Here is a 19634-nt window from a genome sequence, read left to right on the forward strand (position 1 = left end):
TATTTGTAGATAAATTTATCAACCTTTTAAATTTTCATAAATAGAAATAGTAATTTTCTCAGTTAAGTTCAACAAATAATGTGCTTTAGCATGTTCATGATGAAGTTCCAAATGTGAAGGCTGTGATGTGAGCACTAAGCATAATAAGTAGACCCTGGTCAAGGATTACTCCGAAATCTGTGAAAGAAGGAACAGAGTGTGAGAGAGAGATACCATTTGTTTTATTAACATAGGGATTGGTGCAAAAGCATCAAAGCAATTCCAACAAACAAATACTAACAATTACAAGCGCTATCTTGTAAAGATAAATGGGGTCACCCTGTTCCCTTTAATTCTTTTTGACGGAGGGTGGTTCCCCTTGTTACTTTCACACAGATTCTTTGTGTACACTATATATGAATATCGATATCATGTACATTCAAATTTATATTTGTTAATTAATCATTTTCTAGATCAAAGTGCTTTTTAATTTAGGTGAACAATTTGGGGTTTATGTTACGTCCGTTTGAGTGTCTTGAACGTCCTATTTTTATGTTTGGCAATTTGTTAAAACTCTGAACCCAAAAGTGTTTTTACCTCTGAACGTACATTGACGTGAAGCTAAAATTTCTAGCTTCTGCGTTCATGTTGAGAAAGTTGATTACCGTTGGAGGAATTAAGTGACAAATTTATTCCTTTTCTACCAACTCTACCCTCCATTCTCTTCTATAAAAAAGATGCAAGTAACCATAACTTTCACAGTAGTTCTTCGTTCATTTGTTGTGTATGTTATTTGTTCTGAATTTTTTTTTTCTATCAAAATTTTTCAGATTTGTATCAATCATTGCCAAGGTAAAAAAATTAATTTTTTTTATTATTTTTAGTACTCTTTCATATTTTAATTTTTATATTTTTTTTGTTTATATGATATATGTTGATTTTATAGAATTTTTATTGTTTCTCATAGAATTTTTTTTTATTTTTTGATGTACTCTATTTTCGTTTTGCATAAAAAAAATTTACAAACAACATTTATTTTACTATAATCCATTTTAATATAAAGATTGCCAAACATAAATCACGTTAACACAAACTTTTTATCAAAATCAAGTTTGCAAAATCAATTCTATGCAAACTCTCGTTTACAAACTGTAATCCAAACACACACCTTATAGGTAGAAAAGATGGCTAAATTCTCAAAGTAGTCCTAGGATTGATGCTGTGCATTCAAATCGTCCCTCAGATTTTAATTACGCTAATTATGTTTTTGAAATTGAAAAAATTACACTATATTAATCCTTGATCCGTTTTCCATTAATGACGCGCTGACGTAACGTAATGACATGGATTTTTGGTGATATGTGTCATTTCATGGTTTATCCACGTGTAACAGTATGATGACGTGTCAGTCAGCGACACGTGGCATGCTAACGTTAATGGTTATGCCACTTGTCACAATACTATTTTGCTACATGTTAGATTATGCCACGTCTCACAATATTATTTGTTCACGTATCATCTACTATGTCATCATTACATATACACTAAATTAGTCCATTTGGATCAAATGACTCATTTTAGTTGCTGAAATTGAATGTCGTGCACCAAATTAGTCCCTTCATCAGTTGTTCTCATTTTTTTGTAAATTTAAAATTCTCAATATTTTTTATACACTAATTTTAATTGTATTTTTTATTATACAATTTTTTATAATAAATTTTTTAATTAATAATTTTAACTTGTATCATTAGAACACATGTTAGCTAAATCTAAAATTTTATTATTATTTTTTGTGTTTATTTATATCTGTTTTAAAACTGTTCAAGTCATGGTTATAATAAGTGCTTATATTAATTAATAGTGTAATATATGAAAAGGCTGCCTAGCTAAGTTATAGATCAAATGAATTATTATAATCGACAATATAAATCTATTTTATTAATTTAGTGAGAAGTCAATTATATGGAGAATCAAACATTCTTAAAAACGGATGGGAATAATAAATTTATATTAGTTAAAAAATATTTTATCAAGTATTCTTAAAATATTTATTAAGGTGTTAAATATTAAAAAAAAATTTGTATTAAGAAATATTATTATACTTTTAACTTACACTCTTTACTAAATCAATATCAATATCTCATATAATTCTTTTAAATAAAATATTGTAAAAAAAATTTTGTATAATTAAAACTAACATTTTAAAAATATTTTATAAAAGTAATTTATATTTAAATAACTTGTGAAAAGATAAAATTAAAATTAATGTATTCAAAGATATTAAAAATTTTAAATTTATAAAAAAAAACTGATGAAGAGAATAATTTGGTACACGACATTTAATTTTAGAGACTAAAATGAGTCATTTGATGCAAAGTAAATGACCAATTTAGTGCATACGTAATGATGATATAGTGGATGACACGTGGACAAATAACATTGTAACACGTGGTATAATCTGACATGTGGCAAAATAGCATTGTGACACATGGCATAACCATTCACATCAGCATGCCATGTGTCGTCAACTGACATGTCATCATACCGTTACACGTGGCCAAAATCATGAAGTGACATGTGTCACCAAAGGTTCACGTCATCAAAACATGTGAGCGTATTGTTAACTGAAAACGGATCAGGGACTAATATGGTACGATTTTTTCAATTTCAAAGACGAAATTGGTGCAATTAGAATTTTTGGGACGATTTTAGTGAACGGCGTCAATCTCAGAGACCACTTTCAGAATTTAGCCTAAAAAAGATATATACCTGAACACTAAACACAGGATGTGGTTTAAGTATTAGTTTTTATTTTCAAAAGTATTATTTTTAAGCATATAATATTTTAGAATAAAATTATTTGACATATAATATTTTTATGTTTGATTCTAATTTTTTAAAATTTTCTAAAATATTTCTAATAACAAATATCTCTAATTAAAATTCACATTATCACAATTAAATTTACTAAAATATCCCTAATAACAAATATGTTCAATTAAAATTATTATCGATTCTAATTTTTTTTAAATTTACTAAAATACTCCTAATAACAAATATCTTTAATTAAAATTCACATCATCACAATTAAATTTGTTAAAATATCTCTAATCAAGTTAGTGAACTCATAGTTTACCTGGACTCATTAAGCTAATTTAAAATCGTAATTCATTGAATCGTAAGTCGAAACGTAAAGATAACTCGTAAAATATAAAAATAAAAAAAAAATTGATAGCAAAAACTAATTTCACAGATAATAAAATAAATTTCAAATAAACTAAATTACCCATAAGATTATAACTAATATATACCATAACAAGTCAAAAGTCACAATTCAACACAAATTCACAACTTAATTCACAAATCAAAACACAAATTCACAACTCACACGTTTATACGACACTAAAATAAATTTAAGTAGCAAATAAACCAACCAAACTACTAGAATGAACAACTAATTAACTAAAATCTAAACAAGTCATTTAATAATCATTTTATTCATCAGTCATAAAATCTTCACGAGTTTCACAAGCTTCCGCATTACCATTTTTATTATCAGGAGTAGGAGGAAGAGGTCCTTAGAAAAGTTCTTTAAACTCATCATCATCAAAGTAAGGAATTGCCAAAGGATCCTTAGAGGCACCAACAACTCTATTACCACTTGCTCCATCATTTAAATCAGGATATGAAATTAGAGCATCTAAATCTTCTTCTTCTCCATCTTCGTCAGCAATAATCCACTCTTCGTCACTCCAACTCATCAAGACTATAGTCATAATTAAGACTTCTTCTAGTTTGTTTTTTCTTTGCCAATTTTGAGTTTATCATCACAAACACAACATCATTAATGGTTTTAGCTTTTAAATAATTTTTTCTTTTTGTGTGAATCTTTCAAAAGTATATAAAAAGTATTAGTCAAATCTTTTCCTCTAAAATTTAAAAGTTCTCTCATCTTCTCTCACTCTTTCTCTATCTCTCTCATTGTTCACTCACTTTATCTCTTTTATCTATCATTATCAATGATTAATTACAAATTTGATAATCAAAATATATAATATGACATTCTCTAATTGTATTTAAATTAAATTAAAATTAAAATTAAAATATAGCTATATTATATATTATATTTATATATTACTAACTAAAACTATCAGTATAAATTTTTTATAATAATATATAGTTATATTTTTATATATAGAGAGAAAAATTATTATTTTTAAATAGCAAGTATAAAAATTAATTATTTCTATTTGTGCAACAAACTTAACACCTAATCAAATATAAAAGTATACACGTTAAATTCTTTTAAATTTTAGATAACGAATGTTAAAATTAATTATTAGTAAAAAATAAAACTCTTTCATATGAAAATAATAACTAAAAAGTTTATTATTTAATTTTTTTATCTATAGAGACTTTGGTCTTCTTAGCCGACAGGGACTTTTATCCCTTACAACCTTTTTGTAAAAGTAGTTTAATGCTATAAATTTTGTGTGTCATAATCTATAATGTCAGAACCGACATAGTTTTAAAAGATTTATATTCCCGTAATATTATTACGGGTAAAAATACTAGTTTACTTAAATAGTGACATGCACATGGAGTTTAATAGTACCTTAAACCACTTCCATCTAAAATCTATGCAGTCATCTAGGACCAGATCTGTCTTCGCAAATGAAATACTTTGGACACGTATAACCGAGCATAATACTTTGTGAAACTACATAACTAATTGTTTCACCTGACCTATAAAACTTAATTTAGGGTCCGTTTAGGAAATTTTAAAAGTAATTTTTTTGAGCTTTTGACTTATGAAAAGTAGTAGTATTAATGTCTGATGCAATTTTCAAAACCAAATTGCAACTTTCTAAGAAGCTATTTAGGAGCTTATAGAGAAGTTAAAAAAATGACTTATCTCATAATACTACTACTTTTTATCACATTTCTATAAAATAAGCACTTTTAGAATTAAAAACCCAAACACAAAATAATTTATTTATAAGCTACTTTTAATATAACCATTTATTATTTAAGCTATTTTTTCAAAAAGAACTTAATTAAACTGTTTACCCAAACTGGGCCTTAAATGCTACGGTTTTTAGTAATATGGGCTAGAATTAGTAAAAAAGTTGCTACTTGTTCATCAATACAAACAAATTTATCTTCACTTAACCTAGCCTGAACTTGAAGTAACTCACACAATAATGCAAATGCATTGACAATGTTGACTAAGATCAAATCAAAATCAGATTCCTAATTTCTTTCATGAATCTTTTCTGTAAATAGAATTAACTATAATATCCTTTCCTTTTTAGTTTATCTTAATTTTACGAATTTTATGATTAGAAATCTTTCCTTTATTTTAGTCTAGTATTTTTTCTATTTTCTAGTTATTTCTATTTCAGTAATTCCTCTATAAAGAGGATGATTCCCTATACATTTGATATACATAATATTCAAACACTTCAAGTTGGTATCAGAGCAGGATCTCTACACTGTGCCTCTGATTTGTAGCTATGGCTGACAGTTTCTCAGTCATTAATCATGAACTGAAGGAGAACACCACTCCTACTCTATCAGATTTAAAATCTTAGCAACAGGTACTAGTTAGTAGTGACTCTCATTCAGTTCAGATCACCATATTTCGACTCAATGGGTCAAACTACTTAGGTGGTCTCAATCAATTCAGATGTACATCCGTAGAAGAGGAAAGATTGGATATCTCACCGGTGAGCGAAGCCAGCCTAACGTCACTGACCCACAATATAATGTGCGAGATACCGAAAATTCTATGGTGATGACATGGCTGGTGAACTCAATTTAGGAGGATATCAGTAGTAACTTTATGTACTATACCACTGTCAAAGAATTGTGGGATAGTGTCAAGGAGATGTATTCTAATCTTGGGAAAAAATTCCAGATTTATGAACTTACTCTAAAAGCAAGAAAAATTCAACAAGGAAGTGATAATGTCACCAAATATTTTCACATAATGAAACGGGTGTGGCAGGACCTTGACCACTTTAATAACTACAAATGGAATTCAGGTGCTGATGCCAAATATCACCAATAAACAGTGAAAAAAGGGAGGATATTCCAATTTCTTGTAGGCCTCAATGTGGAGCTAGATGAAGTACGTGGCAAAATTATTGGAAGAGCAATCTTACTCTCAATTGGAGAAGTATTTACTGAAGTTAGAAGAGAGAAAACTCGTAAAATTGTGATGATGGAGAAAGGTAAGACTGAACAGACTTCTTTGAAGTCTAATGCACTCTTAGTGGCACCTGATGCACTTAAAAGTTCATCAAATCAGAAGCACCCCTCATATCTTTGGTGTGACCACTGCAATAAATCTTGTCACACTTGATAAACCTATTGGAAGATTCATGGAAAACCAGCACATCTTAAAGGCAGCAAACTTGGTCCAAAAATACGTTCTACCCTAACTGCTCATGAGGCTGAAAATTCATCCTTGAGTAAGTAACAAGTTGAGCATCTTATAAGGATATTAAATTCCAATTCTGTGTCTAGTACTCCTAGTGGTTCTTTGGTAATTGGTACAAACAGGTAATTTTAGTATTTTTATGTTCCTTAACTGCACCTCAAACTTGAATGCACCATGAATTATCGATTCAGGTGCATCTGACCATATGACCAGCCTCTCTCCTTTATTTAAAATTTATTCTCCTTGCTTTGAAAATGAGAAAATTAGAGTTGCTGATGGTAGTTTTTCATGTAATGACCCAATTCCCATTATGTCATGATCATACTGGAAACCGAGTGTCACCAACTTGCTTACCCAAAACTTTAACTATTTATTATTAAGCCTGTAATCGAATTAGCACACTATCAAATTTTTTTGAAAAACTTTTACTTTATAAAAGATTTGCGAGGATAGCTAATTAAACATACACCAGCCACAGTAAGCAATCAAATAAAGTATACACAAGGCCAACATAATATATAGACATAACATATATCATAGATCATACATACATATAAAGGTGCTATCATATATATCATGAGTTAGTGTACAACCCTTCATATCTTGCTACTATATACATAATTAACGCTCCGGGCCCTGGTCCATATAGGAAGCCCCTAAGCTGGCGTTCGAAACTAGCCTAGCCAGTATTTACAGCTCCTAATCTCTCGGTGGATCTATCCAAAAGTGAGAGACTAAACCAAAATTTCTACGCTATACTATAGGCGTTAGCCAAAACACGCTACCAACTCTTACTGTCTCTGATCGATCATTGCAGCCAAAAGACAAGATCTTTATCACCTTCATATCCTTCGTTGAGTCCTCATATGTATAGGGGTAATCTTAACTAGAGTTCCTGTTTTCATCTGAAGGGGAAAGAGCAGGGGTAAGAAATGGGGAGTTCTTAGTAGGGTCGGGGTGGTTAGTTAAGTCCGTTTTAATACTATACCCAGTCAGCAGCAACAACCGAATCATGCATCAAACACAATAAATAAAGAACATAAAGAGAAAACAAACACAACACATACACAATTACAGAAAATAGAATTCATAGAAGATATGCTCAAACAATCATGATGCATGTTTATCCCTAGTGCAGGTAATGAGCTTATCTGTCGGTTTCGACCTGCTCCCGACTCAACTCAGCAATCTTTGTTTGAGTTTGGTTTTCAATGTCATAACCTCTGTAAGCAACCTTGGTCTTATAGGTGAGGCTCTCTCTGGCCAATGTATGTATCGATAACCTCTGTAAGTAACTTCTGTCTTACAGGTGCGACCATCCCCTGGATTGGCCGATGTATCTCTGGAAGAAAATCTCGGTGGACTCACCATCATATCTCTGCTCGATTTCAGCAGGTACATAATCATCTCAGCTCATTCTTAAGGCCAAATAATACTTCTACTTATCCCCTTTTCGTTTTGTTCTTCTTTCATTTCTTTTATTCCTACTCTCTGCTCTCCTGTGACAGAGGTTCTTTAGATTCTTTTAATCTTTTCTTTTTGCTCTTCTGTGGCAGAGGTTTCTTTAATATTTTTCTTTTCTTTTCTCTTCTTTCTTCTTCTTTCTTTCTTATCGTTCATGATATAAATCATCTTCACATTGTTCCCTCGCCTTTCCCTAAGCGTCTTATGGAAAAGAATTATAAAGTTCTTTAATTAAGTCTGCGTTCTCTAATGTTAATAAGATTACTCTGCTTGCTTGCTTTCTCATTAATGTTACACATTATTTGCTTTCTCATGTGCTTAATTGAATGGATTTTATCCATTATTCTCACACTTATGCATATAAATTGCATGTTTTATATTTTCCTTCCTAATTCTGTGCTTTGATTGAAAACATGCTTCTTTGGCCTTAAAATTGCTAATTATTAATCCTCTCTTATTACCATTCGATGCCGTGATATGTGTGTTAAGTGTTTTCAGGGTTTATAGGGCAGGAATGGCTTAGAGGATGGAAAAGAAGCATGCAAAAGTGGAAGAAACACAAGAAATTGAAGGAATTGCTAAGCTGTCAATCCTGACCTCATCGTACTAAATCGATCATAACTTGAGCTACAAAGGTCCAAATGAGGCGGTTTCAGTTGTGTTGAAAAGCTAACATCCGGGGCTTCGAAATGATAGGCAATTTGCCATAGTTGCCTTGCAGTTAGGTGACACGTACGTGTGGATGACGCATACACGTGACCAGGATTTTGACATTCAACTTGAAAATAGTCTTGGGATGGTTGTTCCTGTGCCTTGCATTTCGGGTAGACTCAGCTAGATCAGTGATCAGTTGCCATGCTTTTGTCGCTGTCTTGTACTTAGTCAGAGAGCCATTACTCACAGCATCTAAAATAGTCTTGTCTTGAGGCTTCATGCCTTGACAGAAATAGCTAATCAACACCAACTGGTCAATCTTGTGATGGAGACATGAGTCTAGGAGATTCCTAAAGTGTTCCTAATACTCATAAAGAGTTTCTGATTTGCCTTGGATAATGCAGAAAATTTCTTTCCTCAGTCTATCTGTAACTTCTGCTGGGAAGTATTTGTCCAGGAACTCCTTTCTGAGCAGATCCTAATTAGTAACAACTGCTTCAGGTTGAGTGTAGAACAGATCCCAATTAGTAACAACTACTTCAAGTTGAGTGTAGAACCACTCCCTTACCTTTCCCTCAAGAGAAAATGGGAAGGCATATAACCAAATAGTAGTCTCATCCGCACCATGCCGCCTAGTAGTTGAGCAGGCTATCTGAAAATCTCTAAGGTGCTTGATCGGCTCTTGAGCAGGTAAGCCATGAAACTTGGGCAGTAGATTAATCAGAGCGGTCTTCAGTTCAAAATCCGCAGCCAAATTCAAATGACGCGCTTGATATGGTTGCAGTGTAAAGTCTGGAGCTCCTGCTTCTTGGAGAGTAATCCTTCTAGGCTCCGCCATATTACTTGCACTTAAATCAACAGAATCAGTGTAGAAGAGAAGCTTGTTTCTTCCTCAAGTGATGCTTCAGACTCAACCTCAGATAAGACTGGTGAATTGGTAGAAACCCCTTCACCACCCCCAGAGGCTAACCGACGCCGAGCTCACCTAATACGTGAAATAGTTTTTTCGATCTTAGAATCAAATGTGGCTAAGCTCGGATACGGTAATGAACGCGTCATTCAATGAAAGAAACATTGAGCTTATGGTAATAAAATATAATAAGAAAATTTAATAATCAAAACTACTAATAAATAAAAACACACAAATAAAAATAAAATAAAATAAAATAAAAAATGCAATTATGTAAATATAAAAATATTTATACCAATCAATAATTTAGCACACTGTTGTAACTCCCCGGCAACGGCGCCAAAAATTGATGGGCGGAAAAATGCCGGTTAAGAATTTATAATAAAAATAGCGTTGTAAGTACAGTTCTTAACCGACGAAAATTTCACTTATCAATTTAAACAGGGTTGTCACAATTTAGAATCAATTAATTGGGAGTAGAATTCCCAGGTCGTTTCCCAACAAGTTGACACAGCAGTGTAAATTATTGATCAGGAAATTTTCTGAGAAATTTTAAGGTTTGAGAACGGAAAAAAATAAATAACTAAAATCAAAGCAATGACTGATAGCAATGGGTGTTATGTATTTGAATTAAAAGGCCTTGACAAGGAAAAGATTAATCGAAATTTCTATCCTTGTTGACTTCCTCAAGTATGATAGTAAAAGGTTATTGCTTCTACTTAGTTATCCTCTAACGAATAAAGAAAAGTCAAGTAACTAATACCAATTCTGATTTACAAGTCCTAATCCCTTCCAAGGAAGGATTAGAGTTAGCAAAAATCTAGTTGGCAGCAATTTCCAATTACATATTAACACTTGAGTATTCCAACTCAAGGGTTTCTGATGAGAGAACTTTTGCGTGGTCTAGAAATTTGCGGATAAATCCTCGTTGCAAGTATAGTTTCTAAACCTTCAAAAGTCCTTTCATACAAACGTTTTGGTTGTCACAAGTAACAAACCCCTTAAAATTGATAACCGAGTATTTAACCTCGGGTCGTCTTCTCAAGGAACTGCAGGGAAGTATGTTCTTATTATTGGCTATGAAAATTGTAGATTTGGGGTTTCAAGAATGAGGAACAAGTAACTTAATGGCGGGTAATCTAAATGGCAATTAAAATAAATAAATAACTGCACAGCAAACTTTTGGCAAGGTATGAGAAATTGGAAGTCCAACCTTAGTTATCCTTATCAATAACAATGAAAGTTGAATTTTAATTACTTTGTTAACCTTTACTCAGATAAAGGAAGGTCAAGGGATTAATTGGTTTGATCTTTAAATCCAATTTATTTCCTAAGAAAAGATTGGGATTATGGAAGTTCAATTTAATTAACAAAGATAACAATTATCAATTATGCTGTTGAATTGGATAACTCCTGAGTTACTGATTTCTTAACCAAGACCAAAAGGAGAAAAATAAATCTACTTGGAATAAAAATGTCTTCAGAGTAAAAGTAACAATAGCATGAATAAGAGAAATCAATATTAAACTAAAATACCTCAAATAACATTAATTCAAATAATCTGTAACATGAAAGGATTCATAAAGTAGCTTGCAAAAGTAAATAAAAGGAATATTGAACCTGATCAAAAGAGATAATCCTGAAAGTGAATAAAAATCCTAAATCTAAATCCTAATCCTAAAGAGAGAGAGAATCTCTCTCTAAACTAAATCTAATTCATGGAAAGCAAAAATTGGCGAGCTCCCCCTGAATCGATGCATTCTCTCACTTCATAACCTCTGGTCTCTGCCTTCTGGACTTGGATTTGTGCCAAAAAGGGCTTCAGAAATCGCCGGGAGCGTTTTCTGCAATTTTTGGTGCGTGGCCTCTGTCACGCGTCCGCGTGGGTCACGCGGTCGCGTCATTCGGAGCTTTTCTTGTCACGCGGTCGCGTCAGTCATGCGACCGCGTCATATTCATTCTGCTTAAGGCGCGCGGTCGCGTTAGTCATGCGGCCGCGTCGCTGTTGATCCGCACTTGGCACGCGATCGCGTCATCCATGCGGTCGCGTGGATGCCAGTTTCTTCAGAACTCCGTTTTGCACTTTCCTTCCATTTTTGTATGTTTTCTTTCCATCCTTTGAGTCATTCCTGCCTTAGAAGATCTGAAACTACTCAACACACTAATCACGGCATCGAATGGAAATAAAGGTAATTAAAATAATTAATTTTAAAGCATAGGAAACATGTTTTTCACATATATCACATAATAAGGAAGGAGAAGTAAAACCATGAAATTAATATGAATAAGTGGGTGAAGGATTGAATAAATTACTCAAATTAAGCACAAAATATATCATAAAATATGGGTTTATCAGTTTCCTATTAATCAACTCCAAAGTCAAGTTGGGAGTCTACTCCATTGACATGAATGCTATTTTCACAAACATGTAAAGGGAGTAGATGGAAGACATGGTAATTAAAATAAATTAATAAAAGAAAATTTTGAAGCTGATAAATAATTGAAGGAAATTAAACATGAAATGGAATTAAAAATAAAAATTGTTCATTGTATTAATAAAATTCTAAAATAAAAAATATCCATATATGACTACGAACAAACTAATTGGAAAATAAAAGAGTAAGGTAATAGGAAAGCAAACTATAGTGATAGAGACTTCAAACGGAGGTAGCAACTCTTCCCAATATCCAATCCAAAAGCATAAAACTCCAAATCTAAGAATGTGAAGAACCCTAGAGGAAGTAGTGTTTTCTCTCCAGAATTCAAAAAATTAAAAACTAAACTAAGTGAATGTGAATGTGTGTTGAGTCTCTGCTTGCCCCCTGGCTCTAGTTTGTGTTTTTGGAACGAAAACTGGGTCCAAAACCAGTCCAAAATCACCCCCTGCGAGTTCTGATTATTGCAGCACGTCGCTCTGTCACGCGTACGCGTCGGTCACGCATACGCGTACGCATCACTCATGTGTACGCGTCGCTGTGAAATGCTCCAAGTCACGCGCACGCATCAGGCATGCGTGCGCGTCGATTCTCGCTGCTTAACTCCATGATTTATTGTGTTCCTTCCACTTTTGCAAGCTTTCTCTCCATCCTCTAAGCCATTCCTGCACTATATAGCCTGAAAACACTTAACACATAGATCACGGCATCGAATAGTAAAAAGGGAAATTAAAAATTGACAATTTAAAGGCTTAGGAAGCAAGTTTTCAATAATGCACAAAATTGGGAAGGAAGTGAAAAACATGCAAATTCAATTGATAAGTGTGAGATTATTTGATACAAACCACTCAATTTAGTCAAAAATACATCACAAAATAATGGTGCATCAGTGTTATAATGATACAAATAATGCTAGTTTTAAGAATAAAAGAGTGTTATTATTACTATTTTTAGGGTAAAAAACTGAAATAAGCCATGGGGAGATGAATATTACACGAATAAGCCAAAAAAAAAAAAATTGATTCAGCAATCAACCAATGTACAAGATAATATAGTTCGAATCACCTCATTTCGAACTTGATTTGAACATAATTCGAATCCATGCAATTCGAACTACATACACGCATGAACTCTACATAATTCGAATTGGTGCAATTCGAATTAGCTTTAGTTAATTCGATACATGGTGATTCGAATTAGCTTGAGAATGAGACCTATATAATTCGAATCTCCTTGCTTTGAACTATGCACGTTTCGCCACTAGTAGTAATTCGAATTGAGGTGTTTCGAATTACTCTAGATTTTCCTATAAAAGGAGTTCGAATCCACCCCATTCGAACCACTTCCTCACTCTCAGACCCCACCAAATCCCAGAGAAAACGACCCAATTTTGCTCTGACAAAGGCTCGAGCACAGTATTTAGCTGATGGAGGACGATCCAGGTAGACTATATCGGTTGGATGGAGTGGCTCATATTGCTGGGGTCATCAACGACGAGGTTAGTGAATTTTTTTTCTTGTGCTTTATTTTTGTGATGTTGCACGTGGTTTTTGTTGGTGGTATTACATGTGGTTTATTGAAGTGGTTTTGTTTCCGGTTTGGTAGGCGGTTTAATTTAGCGGTTTCTGTTACTGGCTTTGCATGTGGTATTGGTAGTGGTTTTTGTTTAGTGGCATTGCATGTTGTATTGTGAGTGGCTTTCGATGTGGTTTATGTTAGCGGTTTACGTTAGCAGTTTGTGTCAGTGGTTTTTGTTAGTGGTATTGTGTGCGGTTGATTTTAGTGGTTTTGTAGACAAGTTTTGTTGATGGTTTATGTTAGCAGTTTATGTTGCTGGTCTTGCATGTGGTTTATTTAGTGATTTTGTATGCGGTTTATGTTAGCGGTATTGTATGCGGTTTATGTAAGTGGATTTGCATGCAGCTTTGGTAGTGGTTTATTATATTGCTTTTGTATGTGGTTTATTATATTGCTTTTGTATGCGGTCCTTGTTTTGGCAGCCCCAGCGTTGCATCTCGAGCATGTGGCAGCAGCAGGACATGCCCCTCGAGGTTTCTGACACCCTTGAGGATTGAGTTCACACACTCAGAGATATTCGTCGTCATGTGCCTGAATCTCCGCCCCTCATCACAATGCTATGTCCACAAGGAATACTCAATCCGGTTCGCTCAGTCACACATCGCCGGGTCTTCAAACCGCAAAATATCAAACCAGTAATCGAACTCTACCTCGGTCTTAGCATACGCCGCATTGACAAGAAGCCTCCTTGCGTCTTTGCCCTTGAAGATTAGGGCGAAATTTGCTGCTACATGTCGAATGCAGAATGCCCGGTATGCAGATGGAGGTAGCCAGCCTCCGTCGGGAGCCTCCAGCGTGGCCTTGATGCCGTTATGCCTGTCCGATATAACCAGCAGACCCGGCTGCGGTGTCACGTGCTGACGCAAGTGGGAGAGAAAGAAGGACCATGACTCAGCATTCTCACCCTCGACTAGTGTGAATGCAAATGGGAGTATGTTGGAATTCCCGTCTTTGCAATCGTGACAAGCAACGTTCCCCCATACTTGCCATACAGATGGGTCCCGTCAATACTAACCAGCGGCTTGCAATGACGGAATGCCTCGATACACGGTGGAAACGTCCAGAACAGTCTATGAAAATAAGCTTGCGACTCGTCCAGCTGTCCACCGACTCGAACAGGGCTCGTCCTAAGGACTGCAATAGTACCAGGCATCGTCACCTGGACTCCTAACACCCACCTAGGGAGCTCGTTGTACGACTCATCACAGTCACCATAGATGAGGGCAACAGCCTTCTGCTTCGCCAACCAGACCCTCCTGTACGTCGGCCTAAACCCAAAGTGTGCGGCCGTGGCATTTAGGAGCACCTTGTACTGCACCCCTCGGCGGATGCTATAAGTCTTCACACTTAACAGGGCCTCATCTTTATCCTGAAATTGCTGACCAACCTGGAACTCTGTCAGACCTGCAGACCCTTCCGCATCTCTAGCGCCAAATCCAGCGGACTGCCCAGGAACCCCCTCCTGCCTCATGGCATCCAAGTCCAAAGATGAAAAATGTGGAAGGTACTGCTATGTGCTAGAGCTAGAACCACCTCCCGCCCCAGCAGGCTCACTCGCTCCAATATCATCGCCACTGTCATCAGCAATCATATCCGGCTCGACATCATCGTCCTCTGGATCATCCAACAATCCATCTCCAACCCAAACCGGTGCAGCACACTGTAAAGAGGTAGGCAGAAATTATCCTGTTCCAACCTCGTCGCTTACACTGCTGTTGAGATCAACAATGAACGAAGGGGATGCGACAGGCTGGACAGGTGGCTCGTACGCAGGGACGGAGGAAGAAGTAATGGCAGGTCTGGAGCTAGAACCGGCTAACGTGGCTAAAGTGGTGGTATTCCGCTTCAAACCCCCCGAGCTGGATACCACATCAACCAACTTTGCCAACAGCTCTGGTGTCCTCACTTTTGGAAACTGCCGACGACAATGAAACATGACCTGCAAGTCCTCATCACTCCCGATCATGAAACAATCATACTTCACGGTTTCTTGGAGCACCGTGATTGGAATGCGATAGAAAAACTTCTTAACCCGTTTCACACATTCCAGACCAAGTTTCAGCAGTACAGAGCTAACAAGGTCATCATAGCTCGTCGTAGGCCTCACGATAATACAAAGAGGATCCTTATCAGTGAACTTCACACCGGAACAAGTTTTTCTCTTAATCGATCCTCTGTGGTGAACCAACACTACAAAAATCTCCTCACTAGCCATCTTACCCCTCTAATGAGAGCAACTCACGTTCACACCATATATATACAGGTCTGGTCCTCACTAATTCGAACTAGCCTAATTCGAATTGTATAATGTGTAATTTAAATCAGCATCATTCGAATTACATAAGAGTAATTCAAACCAGCTCAATTCGAATTATGTTGAGATCACATTTCATAGTAATTCGAATTGCTTCAATTCAAATTATGCTTAGTTCAAGTTTCATAGTAATTCGAATTGACTCAATTCGAATTATGTATGTTTCAGCTTTGCATGTAATTCGAAGTAGCACAATTCGAATTCATTCATTCCAAGTTCGAAACGGTTTGATTCGAACTACATATATTTGTGCATTGGTTGATTAGTGAATCAGATTTCGTTTTGGATGATTCACGTAATTCCTTTCTCTCCATGGCTTATTTTTGTTTTTTACCCCTATTTTTATATCAAAACCTGCTTATTAACGTTCTATTCTTTAAGCTTTTAAATATTTTACTTTTAACCCAGCATTATAAAAATTACTAATTTAATTTCGTATTTCTAAAAATAACCCTGATCTTTTATCAAACTACATTTTCATATTCAAAAATAATATTTAAGTTGGTGACAAGAAAATATTTTCTTGTGACCTTTTAAAATATATAATTGATTTTAAATCCATTTTTCAAGCTTTTCCGATTACCAATTTTTTTTTCACAGCTTTTAATTTAATTCCTCGACCATTAATCCTCACCCATTTTATTCAAACTAACACAACTACAGTCCCAAATCAATCTCATTATCACGGTTTGGGTAGCACAAACATAACTAAATCACAAGCTTAATCACATATAACAATATATCCACAAAATTCAATATAAAGTCAACCAAACTCCATCAATAATTAATCACAACAATCATTTACTTATCCAACTCAAATTTAATCAGTGAGAATTTACCGAAATCCTACCTCCGTACGAAATTAAAATATTTGAAGTTCTGAAAAAACTTTCTGACCAAGCTGCCGAAGAAGAAAACGTCTGGAATCGTCTGTGCCTCCTAAAACTCTAATTGGCCAGTCCTAAGGGGTAGGAGAGCTATGTCACTGTCAACTTTCACCGATCAAAAGTGACGCCAACACGTAGAGGAGGAGGATATGAACACTTTTACCGGATTAGATTTTTTATTAGTGTTACGGATCGCAAAAAATCAAAGCCAGAAGTTTGGTGGGGGTTACAGTTCTCTCTCTCTCTCTCTCTATCACTCTCTTCTCTTCATCACCGTTTGCTTGCAATGAATAATGAGGCTGGATGATGAAGATTGATATGAAGTGAATGATTAGGTGTCATGCCTAATTGATCTATGGTTATATATATACACATGTATACAAGCCATTCTATTTCTTTCTTTGGCTTTGATCATATATATACATATATGTATATGCATGCATAAGCTTTATTTAGTTTTTCTTTCTTGCCTTTTGTTTCTTTAATGAAACCAGCAATGAAACTAAGGATAATAATAAGGAAAAGTATAGGAACCAAGTTAGAGTATGTCAAATTTTACCAATAATAATTAATTATTAATTTTAAATTTTAAAATTAATAATTATTTAAAATTTTTTTAAAAAAAATTAGATCTGAATAATAAGCATTAATTATCATTTTGAATTATAGGAATTAGTAAAACAAACCTTGAATCCTGCATTCTTTTCTTTCCCATCGGAATACCGCTCTGCGATCTCACTCTATCTTAACTCGAACTATTCTTCCCGTCGTCATTCCTTGCAATTGGCACCACTGCCAACCACCGCAGCGCCTCCCTCGCGATTCGCAACGCTGCCAACCATCACAAAGCCATTATCATCGCGATTCGCCACGTCGCTGACAACCAGAGCACTCTCCTCATTGCGATCTGCAGCCTGCCACCACCACAGCGCCTCTCTCAAGATTCTCAGCGCCGTCGACCTCCACAAACACCAACCACCACAACACCCGTTACGATTTGCAGCCCGCCACCACCGCCGCAACCCTTTCACACGTCTGAGGGTAATAATAATAGTGATAGTAATTAATGCTGCTGCTAAGACTCAAGAATTGGCTATTCTCAAGCATGATCAATTGAATACACCAGTCAACTATTATTGTGGTTTGTAATCACTAATATTTTTTAATATTTTATTATTGTTCATATCTATACTTAAATATTAAATTCTACCCATTCAGGTGTCAAACCCTGATATTTTTACCATTAAATTATAGTTCATTTTGTATTATTATGGAGGAATAAAGCATTGAATCCTTGTTCAAATTGTAATAAGAAAATTATAAGAGATGAGTCTTTACTGTGATAATATTTGTAACATCATGTGTTTTTTCAGGATCTCAAAGTTTTAAAGTTAAAAATTAAAAAATGATTTTGAAGACATATAATCATAAGAATGGTTTTCTGCATTTTTAGGATTCTGTTTCAAATGTATTGGTCATGAAAGAAAATAAAAATGTTATTTTTATAGTGGAATTTCTCTTGTAGTTACAGATCAAACTTGTGAGTTTATATCAAGCAAAGATCCAGATTGTCAAGAGCATGGGTGGTGAAGATAAGTGGTTCAAGTTGATGATTATGTTTTTTAGCTCTCAAATATAGTTGGTGCTTGATTACATAAGTTTATAACCTTTAAATTTAATTTTCTTATCTGTATTAGTGGATCATATACTAGTAAGAAATTTATCCAAACTGTATTTCTATGATGTTTGCTTATGCTTATTTGTTAGTTTTGATATTTTTATACAATAAAAACATGCTTTAGCTTCTAAGAGTGACATATAAAATGGTTTAATCTGGGAACAAATTGTTGCACCGCAAGAATATATTATTATGGCATGGGGCTCTTGTTGCATTAACTATAGTACCTTCATTGTAACTTGTGTTAAAACATTTTTGACACTATAACAAAGTACATTATTCAACTTTGGATTGATAGCATTTTGTAATTCAAAAAGGAACTGGAGGTTGTTCAGTACGCATATCTTTATCTCTAATTACCAATTTTCTTTCATAAGGGTAGTCCTGTTATTGTAGGCTTGTAGCATTAGACTTGATGTAATTTATGAACTAGTACATAATAAGATGTTTTGACTAGCGGATTATGGAGAAAGAAGATATTTGTAGAAACTCTACACTTTCATATTAAATATTCTCCTCATATACATGTCCTTTAATTTTACGATGATCATTTGGATGGAATGATTTTTCATGCAAGATTACGGATACCTCCAGATCAGAGACAGATTACTCCGATGCTTCTAATGCATTTGACAGAAGCATTTACTCCCAATGAGAGGTGCATAATCTTTTTTTGATGCATCTAATAACAGTTAGTCACTTTGAACTCACCTTGTAATTTTATCATTCTAGCACTGAGTAATATTTATTATTTACAGGTATGTATATAAAGAATACCCACTGTCATCAAACAATGTGGGCGGTCAAATCATATAACCTTCAAGTTCATTGACAAATTACTTCGGCACTTTAAATTTATAACCTTCAAGTTTATTAATTTGTTTAGTTTCATGAACGATGAACTTCGGGTTGTAATCAATTATCTTCAGATCATATGACAAATAATTATTTATTTCATTTTTATTTTTGTAGTCTTGATTAAAATAAAGTTAGTCTTCTTTACTAAAGGTAGGGGATTGAATTCAAAGTTTAGATTAGGGTGCGTCAGGGCAGATCTAAACCTTACCTGATTTTATCACTCTACTCTATTGTTTTCTCGTTTACTTGTTCGTGGTCATATTTGGATATTGTTAATTTTGAATTTATGAATGCAATGAAGTATTTTGATATTTAATTCTATCACTTGCTTAATTCCTTTTTATTAATTATCATTGCCAATTTTAATTTTATTAATTTATTTTAATTACCATGTCTCCTATTTATTCTTATTCCATGTTGTTGAAAAATGGC

At 34.3% G+C, this 19634-nt stretch overlaps 1 long non-coding RNA gene across 1 annotated transcript; it reads left to right on the plus strand.

Annotated features, from left to right (window-relative positions):
- Nucleotides 18292-19309, plus strand: LOC110262778. The gene is made up of 2 exons (XR_002347769.1): nt 18292-19002; nt 19103-19309. It is a non-coding gene; the product is annotated as an uncharacterized LOC110262778 (long non-coding RNA).

Source organism: Arachis ipaensis, chromosome B05 (assembly GCF_000816755.2).
Source record: "Arachis ipaensis cultivar K30076 chromosome B05, Araip1.1, whole genome shotgun sequence".
In the NCBI taxonomy this organism is placed as follows: Eukaryota; Viridiplantae; Streptophyta; class Magnoliopsida; order Fabales; family Fabaceae; genus Arachis; species Arachis ipaensis.